We start from the raw sequence: 13027 nt of genomic DNA, 5'->3' as shown, positions 1-13027 counted from the left end.
ATACCAGTCAGTAACTGAGCATGAATCAAATTCCCACAGAATTAGCAGTGGAAAATACTCTCTTAACAAATCTTGGATGTCTTTGGGCTGATAGTGATAAAACAACATAATTTTGGTGCTAGCAAAGCTGATCATGATTTTATGAATGATACAATTATAACTTAATTGACTGATGATCCTGCAACTTTATAGTTATTAAGTTCAGTCACTCAGTCATGTCCAACTCTTGGCAACTCCATGGGCTGCAGCATGCCAGGCCTCCCTGTCCATCACCAACTCCTGGAGTTTACTCAAACTTATGTCCATTGAGTCAGTGATACCATCAAACCATCTCATCCTCTGTCGCCCCCTTCTCCTCCCACCTTCAATCTTTCCCAGCATTAGGGTTTTTTTCAAATAAGTCAGCTCTTCGCATCAGGTGGCCAAAGTATTGGAGTTTCAGCTTCAACATCAGTCCTTCAAATGAATATTCAGGACTAATTTCCTTTAGGATGGACTGGTTGGATCTCCTTGCAGTCCAAGGGGCTCTTGAGAGTCTTCTCCAACACCACAGTTCAAAAGCATCAGTTCTTCAGTGCTCAGCTTTCTTTATAGTCCAACTCTCACATCCATACATGACTACTGGAAAAACCATATTCCATTATATTCCATATTCCATAAACCATATTCCAAATAAACAATATTCCAAAACCATTATAGTTATTAAATATCATATATTAAAATGTCCTTCTGGTTACAATTCCTTTCAAGAGAAATGTGTCCTCCTCCTATCACAAAAGACAATATTCATTATGAGTAGCTAAAAAAGAAGACCCTTTCAAAATACCATGTAGTTAGGTGTTACAGCAAGCAAGCCAGCAAGTCCTGTTTTATTATTATCTTAAACTGTATATGAAGCATTTTACTGATATTTAATAGAAAGAAATGTAGTAAGAACTTTTAAATACTGTCCCTTTCTAAAATGAAATAGATAAAGAGCTGTCTTCCAGCTTGTAATCATAAGAAAAATTGAGATCACAGACTTCACAGAGAACACACCGATTTTATCAGAACCAATAGTTTTCTCCATGAAGAAGACTATGGTTTTAATTACTTTTAGGAATTTTTTCTTGGTAGATAGGCTTTCCCTATAAAGTCTTTATACTAATGACATAATAGGGAATGTATTTGCTGAATCTAATTAATCAATTAGTACACATTGATGGATACCTTCTATTTCTCCATACTCTGGATGAAAAAGAAATGTAAGACATGAATTATGTCCTCAGGGAAGTTACAACTCAGTTGTAGGGATCAAGCCAGCATATATTACACAATTAGATAGTATCAAATGTCAGCTTCACAGCTCTGGCATAGAAGGGATCAATGATCAAGGCTTTATGCAAGACCTTATACTTAAAGATTAGGATAGGCCAAGGGGAAAAGGAAAGTAATTCCAGATTGGTAGAATGACAATAATAAAAACAGAGAGGTAAGAATTAATACCTGTTTCCACTCCAGGGGTATGCCTGTGTTGGTTTGCTCAGTAACTCCACCTTATATCCTAACTGGGAGACTATGAAACTCTAAGTTTTGTATAATATCTTAGCAACATTTCCTCAGTTAATTATGTTCTAAGTAGTAGAGGTTAAAGATGGAAATCTTTAAAATATAGCTCAGAGCTGTATATTAAAATAGTTTTACAGGTTTCAGAACCAGATGGGTGAGACTGAGAAATCAGTTGTCCCTTTTTTATCAGTTGATATTTATGACATCATTACACTTGTATGCTTAGTCACTCAGTTATGTCTGACTATTTGCTACCCATTGGACTGTAACTCAACAGGCTCTTCTGCCCATGGGATTTCCCAGGCAAGAATACTGGAATGGGTTGCTATTTCTTTCTCCAGGGAATGTTCCCAACCCATGGATCAAACCCATGTCTCCTGCATTGGCAGGCAGAGTCTTTACTACTGAGCCACCATAGATGTCCATTTTACAGATCAACAAACACAAATTGTTAGAGATTTTACTGTATTACCTATAGTTACATCAACTTTTTTTTTTTTTTACTTTGCAGTTAATATAACAGAAAACAGTGATACCACAGTAAGGTCCCATTATTACTAAAGAACTCAATGGTGTAAAAATAATGAGACAGGTTACTAGTTGTGAATAAAACTGAGGTTGTTAGTATTGAGAGATGCATTCTTTTTATCTGTTCTCTTGAATAAATTTCAAATTAATACTACCTTACTGATGGGATATCAACTACCACACAGTTCTAATAGAAGAATAAAGATGAACCCAATTTCGGCATTTGAAGCAAAAGAAGTACCATTTGGTTCAGGTATATTTGGAAAATATTTTGATAGTTTGAATCATTTATTTTAAAAATTGATAGCCTTGGTTCCTGTTCAGACTGATTAACTGTACAGATTTAAAGCAGAATTTTGGTGTAAACAAAATTAATTTTAGATTTGGTAAACTGGAACTAAAAACTGGTTTTAGTAAATCATGATCTTTCCCCCTTAAGTACAGAATAAAGTTCAACACAATTTCTTGGTCTTTGGAGGTCTAGGAGGATTGCAGATTGTTGGTTGCACGTGATAATTGGAGAAGAGTGGTGTGTGACATTTGATAGCTTGTGATCAGAGAGGTTACAGAGCAGTAGCTCAACTTCTCGGATTTTTGAGATAAAGGTATGTATATTAGAAGAACCACTGATAATACTACATATTGAAGTATAATTGAACATTTTAATAGCTCCAAGTCAAGCAAAGTAGTTTTGTAGAGTGTCCTTCTTATTGCTGACCTGTATATGTAGAATATGCTGTGCTTAGTCACTCAGTCATGTCCCAACTCTTTGTGACCCCATGGGCTGTAGCCCACCAGGCTCCTCTGTCCATGGGGATTCTCCAAGCAAGAATACTGAAGTGGGTTGCCATGCCCTCCTCCAGGGGATCTTCCCAACCCAGGGATCGGACCCGGGTCTCCCACATTGCAGGTGGATTCTTTATCATCTGAGCCACCAGGGAAGCCCAAGAATACTGGCGTGGGTAGCCTATCTCTTCTCCAGGGGAACTTCCCAACCTAGGAATCAAACCAGGGTCTCCTGCATTGCAAGCAGATTCTTTACCAACTGAGCTACTTGGGAAGCCCATATGTAGAATAGAACTATATAAAGTTTAAGATGCTAAGGCTTTTAATGATCTAGTTCAACCCTTTCATTTTACAGAGGAGGAGACTGAGGTGCAAAGTGATGAGGTGATTACTAAGTCTCACACACAGTATTAGGGTCAATATTAAAATATAGATATCCTCCCTTCCAATCTAGTCTTTTTTGTTTGTTCTATAACATATTACCTATATGAAATACAGTATGATTGAAAGGTTGTTGTTAAAGATACTAACCTCAGTAAATCCCATCATTGTTCTTCTCATACACCAGAAAATTTCAGTATCAGTAATCCTGTTTTAATATTCCCTAAAGAAAATAACTCTTCCCTGGTAGGTCAGATGGAAAAAAATCTGCCTGTAATGCAGGAGATCCAAATTCAATCCCTGGGTTTGGAAGCTCCCCTGGAGAGGGATATGTCTACTCACTCCTGTATTCTTGGATGGAGGGTTTCATAGGCAGAGAAGCCGGGCAGGCTATAATCCATCAAGTCTCAAAGAGTAGGACATGACTGAGTGACTAGCATACTTTTCAAAGAGAATAACATATAGCTAGCAACCACTGATCAAAGACTTTTAGGAATCAAATCCTTTTTTCCCCCTAGGAATAATGATTCATTACTTGCTAATTCAGTGTTTAGCAAATGAAACATAATTAATGCAAATAATGAGAATCAACTGTATGTATTCTTAACTGTGTTTGTAGTGCTTTCAAATTCTGACAGGAAATGGGTCTTCTTTTCTGTATGGTTTTAAATTATTTCTTCCTGGCCGATTGATAACATATACTTTCTCTGAATCTTTAGTACATCTGTTGAGTTATTTCTCCATTTTTTATTTTATTTAACAAATTTTTGATGATCACTTTATTCAGTATGTGTTTATTGTGGAATTAAATATAAATTGTCCAAAAATATTTTAATTTATAATGTTATGTGACCATGTAAGTGAGCTGAGTTGTGTCAGACGTTTTTATTATTTCAGTGTCATATAATGTAAATATAACCTTTGAGCATGTGTCTAAAGCAGTAACAAAGCTCAGTCATATTTTTAAAGTAAGCATTCTAGTTCTCTTCTACTCTCTTCCTAGTAGCAGGCTTCCAGCATTCCAAGAGTTTTGTCTTGGCCTTCTTGATTCCCACACATTAGCTCTCTTTTGACAGTTTTCTACATCTAACTAGCTCTTTGTCAACTGAGCCTATCCCTCCTAGAACCTCTGCCTTAGAAGAAAAAAATAATAATATAGCTCTTTTTGGTCCAGGAGCTCCTTATTTCTTTCATTCAATCAAGAAATTCAAGCAGCATTTGTTAAGGGATTATGAAATAAAACATAAATCAGCCAAATGCCTTAAACAATCCTTACTTGCAGTTTATGTGTCAGTGTCCTCTTGTATTCATTCTCAGAAAAAAGATAGCACTTCTAGATAAAGGTAATTATAAAAAGATAAACCTGAATGAAAATTTCAAACCTGTCTCAAGATGGATAGCATATGGATAAATACCATATATTGTTATGTGAGCCAATCTAGTCATGCAGTGAGATTTTCATTTTGCTTAAGCTGTTATTTAATAGAAGACATGTAATTTTGATCAGGAATTTTAGAGGTGTTAATAGTACTAAATCAATGGTAATATGGAGGAAAATATGGGTCTTTAAGATTCTTGTTTTAATTTTTTTTAATTTTATCGGAGTATGGTTGATTGGCAATTTTGTGTTAGTTTCAGGTGAATAGCATAGTAATTCAGTTATACCTACATATATGTATTCATCCTTTTTCAGATTCTTTTCCCATATATGTTATCATAGAATATTGAGTAGAGTTCCTTGTGCTGCAGACTAGGTCCTTCTTGGTTATCAGACTTAAATTGAAGAAAGTGGGGAAAACCAGTAGACCATTTAAGCATGACTTAAATCAAATCCCTTATGACTATACAGTGGAAGTGAGAAATAGATTTAAGGGACTAGATCTGAGAGACAGAGTACCTGATGAACTATGGACGGAGGTTCGTGACATTGTACAGCAGACAGGAATCAAGACAATCCCCAAGAAAAAGAAATGCAAAAAACCAAAATGGCTGTCTGATAAGGACTTACAAATAGCCATGAAAAGAAGAGAAGCAAAAAGCAAAGGAGAAAAGGAAAGATAATACCCATTTGAATGCAGAGTTCCAAAGAATAGCAAGGAGAGATAAGAAAGCCTTCCTCAGCGATCAATGCAAAAAAAAAATAGAGGAAAAAAGTAGAATGGGAAAGACTAGAGATCTCTTCAAGAAAATTAGAAATACCAAGTGAACATTTCATGCAAAGATGGGCTCAATAAAGGACAAAAATGGCATGGACCTAACAGAAGCAGAAGATATTAAGAAGAGGTGGCAAGAATACACAGAAGAACTGTACAAAAAAAAAGATTTTCATGACTCAGATAATCATGATGGTGTGATTGCTCACACTCACCTAAAGCTGGACATCCTGGAATGTGAAGTCAAGTGGGCCTTAGGAACCATCACTACGAACAAAACTAGTGGAGGTGATGAAATTCCAGTTGAGCTATTTCAAATCCTGAAAGATTATGCTGTGAAAGTGCTGCACTCAATATGCCAGCAAATTTGGAAAACTCAGCAGTGGCCACAGGACTGGGAAAGGTCAGTTTTCATTCCAATCCCAAAGAAAGGGAATGCCAAAGAATGCTCAAACTACTGCACAGATGCACTCATCTCACACTCTAGTAAAGTAATGCTTAAAATTCTCCAAGCCAGGCTTCAGCAATACATGAACCATGAACTTCCAGATGTGCAAGCTGGTTTTAGAAAAGGCAGAGAAACCAGAGATCGAATTGCCAACATCCGCTGGATCATCGAAAAAGCAAGAGAGTTTCAGAAAAAAATATCTAATTTTGCTTTATTGACTATGCCAAAGCTTTTGACTCTGTGGATCACAATAAACTGTGGAAAATTCTGAATGAGATGGGAATTCCAGACCATCTGACCTGCCTCTTGAGGAACCTGTATGCAGGTCAGGAAGCAACAGTTAGAACTGGACATGGAACAACAGACTGGTTCCAAATAGGAAAAGGAGTACGTCAAGGCTGTATATTGTCACCCTGCTTATTTAACTTATATGCAGAGTCCATCATGAGAAATGCTGGGCTCAAGGAAGCACAAGCTGGAATCAAGATTGCTGGGAGAAATATCAATAACCTCAGATATGCAGATGACACCACCCTTATGGCAGAAAGTGAAGAAGAACTGAAGAGCCTCTTGATGAAAGTGAAAGAGAAGAGTGAAAATTTTGGCTTAAAGCTCAACATTCAGAAAACTAAGATCATGGCATCTGGTCCCATCACTTCATGGCCAATAGATGGGGAAACAGTGGAAACAGTGGCTGAGTTTATTTTTTGGGCTCTAAAATCACTGCAGATGATGATTGCAGCCATGAAATTAAAAGATGGTTACTCCTTGAAAGGAAAGTTATGACCAACCTTGATAGCATATTGAATAGCAGAGACATTACTTTTTCAACAAAGGTCCATCTAGTCAAAGCTATGGTTTTTCCAGTGGTCATGTATGTATGTGAGAGTTGGACTGTAAAGAGAGCTGAGCATCGAAAAATTGATGCTTTTGAACTGTGGTGTTGGAGAAGACTCTTGAGAGTCCCTTGGACTGCAAGGAGATCCAAACAGTCCATCTTAAAGGAGATCAGTCCTGGGTGTTCATTGGAAGGACTAATGTTGAAGCTGAAACTCCAACAGTTTGGCCACCTGATGCGAAGAGCTGACTCATTTGAAAAGACCCTAATGGTGGGAAAGACTGAGGGCAGGAGGAGAAGGGGATGACAGATGATGAGATGGTTGGATGGCATCACCGACTCAGTGGACATGAGTTTGGGTAAACTCCAGCTGTTGGTGATGGACAGGGAGGCCTGGCGTGCTACAGTTCATGGGGTCGCAAAGAGTCGGACATGACTGATTGACTGAACTCAACTGAACTGTTGGTTATCTATGTTATATATAGTAGTGATTATTAGTGTTTATATGTTAGTCCCAAGCTCCTGATTTATCCCCCCGCGCCCTGATATTTCTCTTTTGGTAACTATAAGTTCATTTTAAAAGCCTGAGAGTCTGTTTCTGGTTTGTCAATAGGTTCATTTATATCATATTTTTATTTTTTTTAATTTTTTTTATTAGTTGGAGGCTAATTACTTTACAATACTGTAGTGGGTTTTGTCATACATTGATATGAATCAGCCATAGAGTTGCACGGATTCCCCATCCTGATCCCCCCTCCCAACTCCCTCTCCACCCGATTCCTCTGGGTCTTCCCAATGCACCAGGCCCGAGCACTTGTCTCATGCATCCCACCTGGGCTGGTGATCTGTTTCACCATAGATAATATACATGCTGTTCTTTCGAAACATCCCACCCTCACCTCCCACAGAGTTCAAAAGTCTGTTCTGTACTTCTGTGTCTCTTTTTCTGTTTTGCATATAGGGTTATCGTTACCATCTTTCTAAATTCCATATATATGTGTTAGTATGCTGTAATGTTCTTTATCTTTCTGGCTTACTTCACTCTGTATAATGGGCTCCAGTTTCATCCATCTCATTAGAACTGATTCAAATGAATTCTTTTTAACGGCTGAGAAATATTCCATGGTGTATATGTACCACAGCTTCCTTATCCATTCATCTGCTGATGGGCATCTAGGTTGCTTCCATGTCCTGGCTATTATAAACAGTGCTGCGATGAACACTGGGGTGCACGTGTCTCTTTCAGATGTGGTTTCCTCAGTGTGTATGCCCAGAAGTGGGCTTGCTGGGTCATATGGCAGTTCTATTTGCAGTTTTTTAAAGAAATCTCCACACTGTTGTGCACAGCAGCTGTACTAGTTTGCATTCCCACCAACAGTGTAAGAGGGATCCCTTTTCTCCACACCCTCTCCAGCATTTATTGCTTGTAGACTTTTGGATAGCAGCCATCCTGACTGGCGTGTAATGGTACCTCATTGTGGTTTTGATTTGCATTTCTCTGATAATGAGTGATGTTGAGCATCTTTTCATGTGTTTGTTAGCCATCTGTATGTCTTCTTTGGAGAAATGTCTGTTTAGTTCTTTGGCCCATTTTTTGATTGGGTCATTTATTTTTCTGGAATTGAGCTGCAGGAGTTGCTTGTATAATTTTGAGATTAATCCTTTGTCTGTTGCATCGTTTGCTATTATTTTCTCCCAATCTGAGGGCTGTCTTTTCACCTTGCTTATAGTTTCCTTTGTTGTGCAAAAGCTTTTAAGTTTCATTAGGTCCCATTTGTTTATTTTTGCTTTTATTTCCAATATTCTGGGAGGTAGGTCATAGAGGATCCTGCTGTGATTTATGTCAGGAGTGTTTTGCCTATGTTCTCCTCTAGGAGTTTTATAGTTTCTGGTCTTACATTTAGATCTTTGATCCATTTTGAGTTTATTTTTGTGTATGGTGTTAGAAAGTGTTCTAGTTTCATTCTTTTACAAGTGGTTGACCAGTTTTCCCAGCACCACTTGTTAAAGAGTTTGTCTTTTTTCCATTGTATATCCTTGCCTCCTTTGTCAAAGATAAGGTGTCCATAGGTTCGTGGATTTATCTCTGGGCTTTCTATTCTGTTCCATTGATCTATATTTCTGTCTTTGTGCCAGTACCATACTGTCTTGATGACTGTGGCTTTGTAGTAGAGTCTGAAGTCAGGCAGGTTGATTCCTCCAGTTCCATTCTTCTTTCTCAAGATTACTTTGGCTATTCGAGGTTTTTTGTATTTCCATACAAATTGTGAAATTCTTTGGTCTAGTTCTGTGAAAAATACCATTGCTAGCTTGATAGGGATTGTGTTGAATCTATAGATTGATTTGGGTAGAATAGCCATTTTAACAATATTGTTTCTTCCAATCCATGAACACGGTATGTTTCTCCATCTGTTTGTGTCCTCTGATTTCTTTCATCAGTGTTTTATAGATTTCTATATATAGGTCTTTTGTTTCTTTAGGTAGATATACTCCTAAGTATTTTATTCTTTTTGTTGCAATGGTGAATGGTATTGTTTCCTTAATTTCTCTTTCTGTTTTTTCATTGTTAGTATATAGGAATGCAAGGGATTTCTGTGTGTTAATTTTATATCCTGCAACTTTACTATATTCATCGATTAGCTCTAGTAATTTTCTGGAAGAGTCTTTAGGGTTTTCTATGTAGAGGATCATGTCATCTGCAAACAGCGAGAGTTTCAGTTCTTTTTTCCTATCTGGATTCCTTTTACTTCTTTTTCTGCTCTGATTGCTGTGGCCAAAACTTCCAACACTATGTTGAATAGTAGTGGTGAGAGTGGGCACCCTTGTCTTGTTCCTGATTTCAGGGGAAATGCTTTCAATTTTTCACCATTGAGGGTGATGCTTGCTGTGGGTTTGTCATATATAGCTTTTATTATGTTGAGGTTTGTTCCTTGTATTCCAGCTTTCTGGAGAGTTTTAATCATAAATGAGTGTTGAATTTTGTCAGAGGCTTTTTCTGCATCTATTGAGATAATCATATGGTTTTTATCTTTCAATTTGTTAATGTGGTGTATTACATTGATTGATTTCCGGATATTAAAGAATCCTTGCATTCCTGGGATAAAGCCCACTTGGTCATGATGTATGATTTTTTTATATGTTGTTGGATTCTGTTTGCTAGAATTTTGTTAAGGATTTTTGCATCTAAGTTCATCAGTGATATTGGCCTGTAGTTTTCTTTTTTTTGTGGCATCTTTGTCTGATTTTGGAATTAGGGTGATGGTGGCCTCATAGAATGAGTTTGGAAGTTTGCCTTCTTCTGCAGTTTTTTGGAAGAGTTTGAGTAAGATAGGTGTTAGCTCTTGTTTGCTGGAAGATTTCTGATTACAGTTTTGATTCCTTTGCTTGTGATGGGTCTGTTAGGATCTTCTATTTCTTCCTGGTTCAGTTTTGGAAAGTTATACTTTTCTAAGAATTTGTCCATTTCATCCAAGTTGTCCATTTTATTGGCATGGAGCTGCTGGTAGTAGTCTCTTTTGATCCTTTGTATTTCAGTGTTGTCTGTTGTGATCTCTCCATTTTCATTTCTAATTTTGTTAATTTGGTTCTTCTCTCTTTGTTTCTTAATGAGTCTTGCTAATGGTTTGTCAATTTTGTTTATTTTTTCAAAAAACCAGCTTTTAACTTTGTTGATTTTTGCTATGGTCTCTTTAGTTTCTTTTCAATTTATTTCTGCCCTAATTTTTAAGATTTCTTTCTTTCTGCTAACCCTTGGGTTCTTCATTTCTTCCTTCTCTAATTGCTTTAGGTGTAGAGTTAGGTTATTTATTTGGCTTTTTTCTTGTTTTTTAATGTAAGCCTGTAATTCTATGAACCTTCCCCTTAGCACTGCTTTTACAGTGTCCCATAGGTTTTGGGTTGTTGTGTTTTCATTTTCATACATATTTTGATTTCTTCTATGATTTGTTGGTTATTCAGAAGCATGTTATTTAGCCTCCATATGTTTGAATTTTTAACAATTTTTTTCCTGTAATTGAGATCTAATCTTACTGCACTGTGGTCAGAAAAGATGACTGGAATGATTTCAACTTTTTTGAATTTCCCAAGACCAGATTTATGGCCCAGGATGTGATCTATTCTGGAGAAGGTTCCGTGTGCACTTGAGAAAAAGGTGAAGTTGATTGTTTTGGGGTGAAATGTCTTATAGATATCAATTAGGTATAGCTGGTCCATTGTGTCATTTAAGGTTTGTGTTTCCTTGTTAATTTTCTGTTTAGTTGATCTATCCATAGTTGTGAGTGGGGTATTAAAGTCTCCCACTATTATTGTGTTACTATTAATTTCCTCTTTCATACTCGTTAGCGTTTGCCGTACATATTGCGGTGCTCCTATGTTGGGTGCATATATATTTATAATTGTTATATCAAAGGATTGATCCTTTGATCATTATGTAGTGTCCTTCTTTGTCTCTTTTCACATCCTTTACTTGAAAGTCTATTTTATCTGATATGAGTATTGCGACTCCTGCTTTCTTTGGTCTCCGTTTGCGTGAAATATTTTTTTCCAGCCCTTCACTTTTAGTCTGTATGTGTCTCTTGCTTTGAGGTGGGTCTCTTGTAGACAGCATATATAGGGGTCTTGTTTTTGTATCCATTCAGCCAGTCTTTGTCTTTTGGTTGGGGCATTCAACCCATTTACATTTAAGGTAATTATTGATAGGTGTGGTCCCATTGCCAGTTACTTTGTTGTTTTGGGTTCACGTTTATACAACCTTTCTGCATTTCCTGTCTAGAGAAGATCCTTTAGCATTTGTTGAAGAGCTGGTTTGGTGGTGCTGAATTCTCTCAGCTTTTGCTTGTCTGTAAAGCTTTTGAATTCTCCTTCATATCTGAATGAGATCCTTGCTGGGTACAGTAATCTAGGTTGTAGGTTATTTTCTTTCATTACTTTCAGTATGTCCTGCCATTCCCTTCTGGCCTGGAGGGTTTCTATTGAAAGATCAGCTGTTATCCTTATGGGAATCCCTTTGTGTGTTATTTGTTGTTTCTCCCTTGCTGCTTTTAGTATTTGTTCTTTGTGTTTGATCTTTGTTAATTTGATTAATATGTGTCTTGGGGTGTTTTGCCTTGGGTTTATCCTGTTTGGGACTCTCTGGGTTTCTTGGACTTGGGTGGCTATTTCCTTCCCCATTTTAGGGAAGTTTTCAGCTATTATCTCCTCGAGTATTTTCTCATGGCCTTTCTTTTTGTCTTCTTCTTCTGGGACTCCTATGATTCGAATGTTGGGGCCTTTCACATTGTCTCAGAGGTCCCTGAGGTTGTCCTCATTTATTTTGATCCTTTTTTCTTTTTTCCTCTCTGCTTCATTTATTTCCACCATTTTATCTTCTACCTCACTTATCCTATCTTCTGTCTCCATTATTCTACTCTTGGTTCCCTCCAGAGTGTTTTTGATCTCATTCATTGCATTATTCATTTTTAATTGACTCTTTTTTATTTCTTCTAGGTCTTTATTAAACATTTCTTGCATCTTTTCAATCTTTGTCTCCAGGCTATTTATCTGTAACTTCATTTTGTTTTCAAGATTTTGGATCATTTTTATTATCATTATTCTAAATTCTTTTTCAGATAGATTCCCTATCTCCTCCTCTTTTGTTTGACTTGGTGGGCATTTTTCATGTTCCTTTACCTGTTGGGTATTTCTTTGCCTTTTCCTCTTGTTTAGACTGCTGTGTCTGGAGTGGGCTTTCTGTATTCTGGAGGTCTGTGGTTCCTTTTTATTGTGGAGGTTTTACCCAGTGGGTGGGGTTAGACGATTGACTTGTCAAGGTTTCCTGGTTAAGGAAGCTTGTGTCGGTGTTCTGGTGCATGGAACTTGATTTCTTCTCTTTGGAGAGCAATGGAGTGCCCAGTAATGAGTTTTGAGATGGGTCTATGTGTTAGGTGTCACCTTGGGCAGCCTGTATGTTGACGTTCAGGGCTATGTTCCTGCATTGCTGGAGAATTTGCGTGGTATGTCTTGCTCTAAAACTTATTGGCTCTTGGGTGGTGGTTGGTTTCAGTGTAGGTATGGAGGCTTTTGGATGGTCTCTTATTACTTAATGTTCCATGTAGTCAGGAGTTTTCTGGTGTTCTCAGGTTTTGGGCTTAAGTCTCCTGCCTCTGGATTTCAGTTTTATTTTTCCTGTAGTCTCAGGACTTCTCCAACTATACAGCAGTGATAATAAAACTTCTAGGTTAATGGCTAAAAGATTCTCCCCCGTTAGGGACACCCAGAGAGGTTCACAGAGTTACATGAAGAAGAGGAGAGGGAGGAGGGAGATAGAGATGAGCAGGAGGAGAAAAAGGGGGACTCAAGAGGAGAGAG

This window comes from Cervus elaphus, chromosome X, assembly GCF_910594005.1.
Source record: "Cervus elaphus chromosome X, mCerEla1.1, whole genome shotgun sequence".
NCBI classification, from domain to species: Eukaryota; Metazoa; Chordata; class Mammalia; order Artiodactyla; family Cervidae; genus Cervus; species Cervus elaphus.
Note: the sequence above shows the minus strand (reverse complement) of the source record.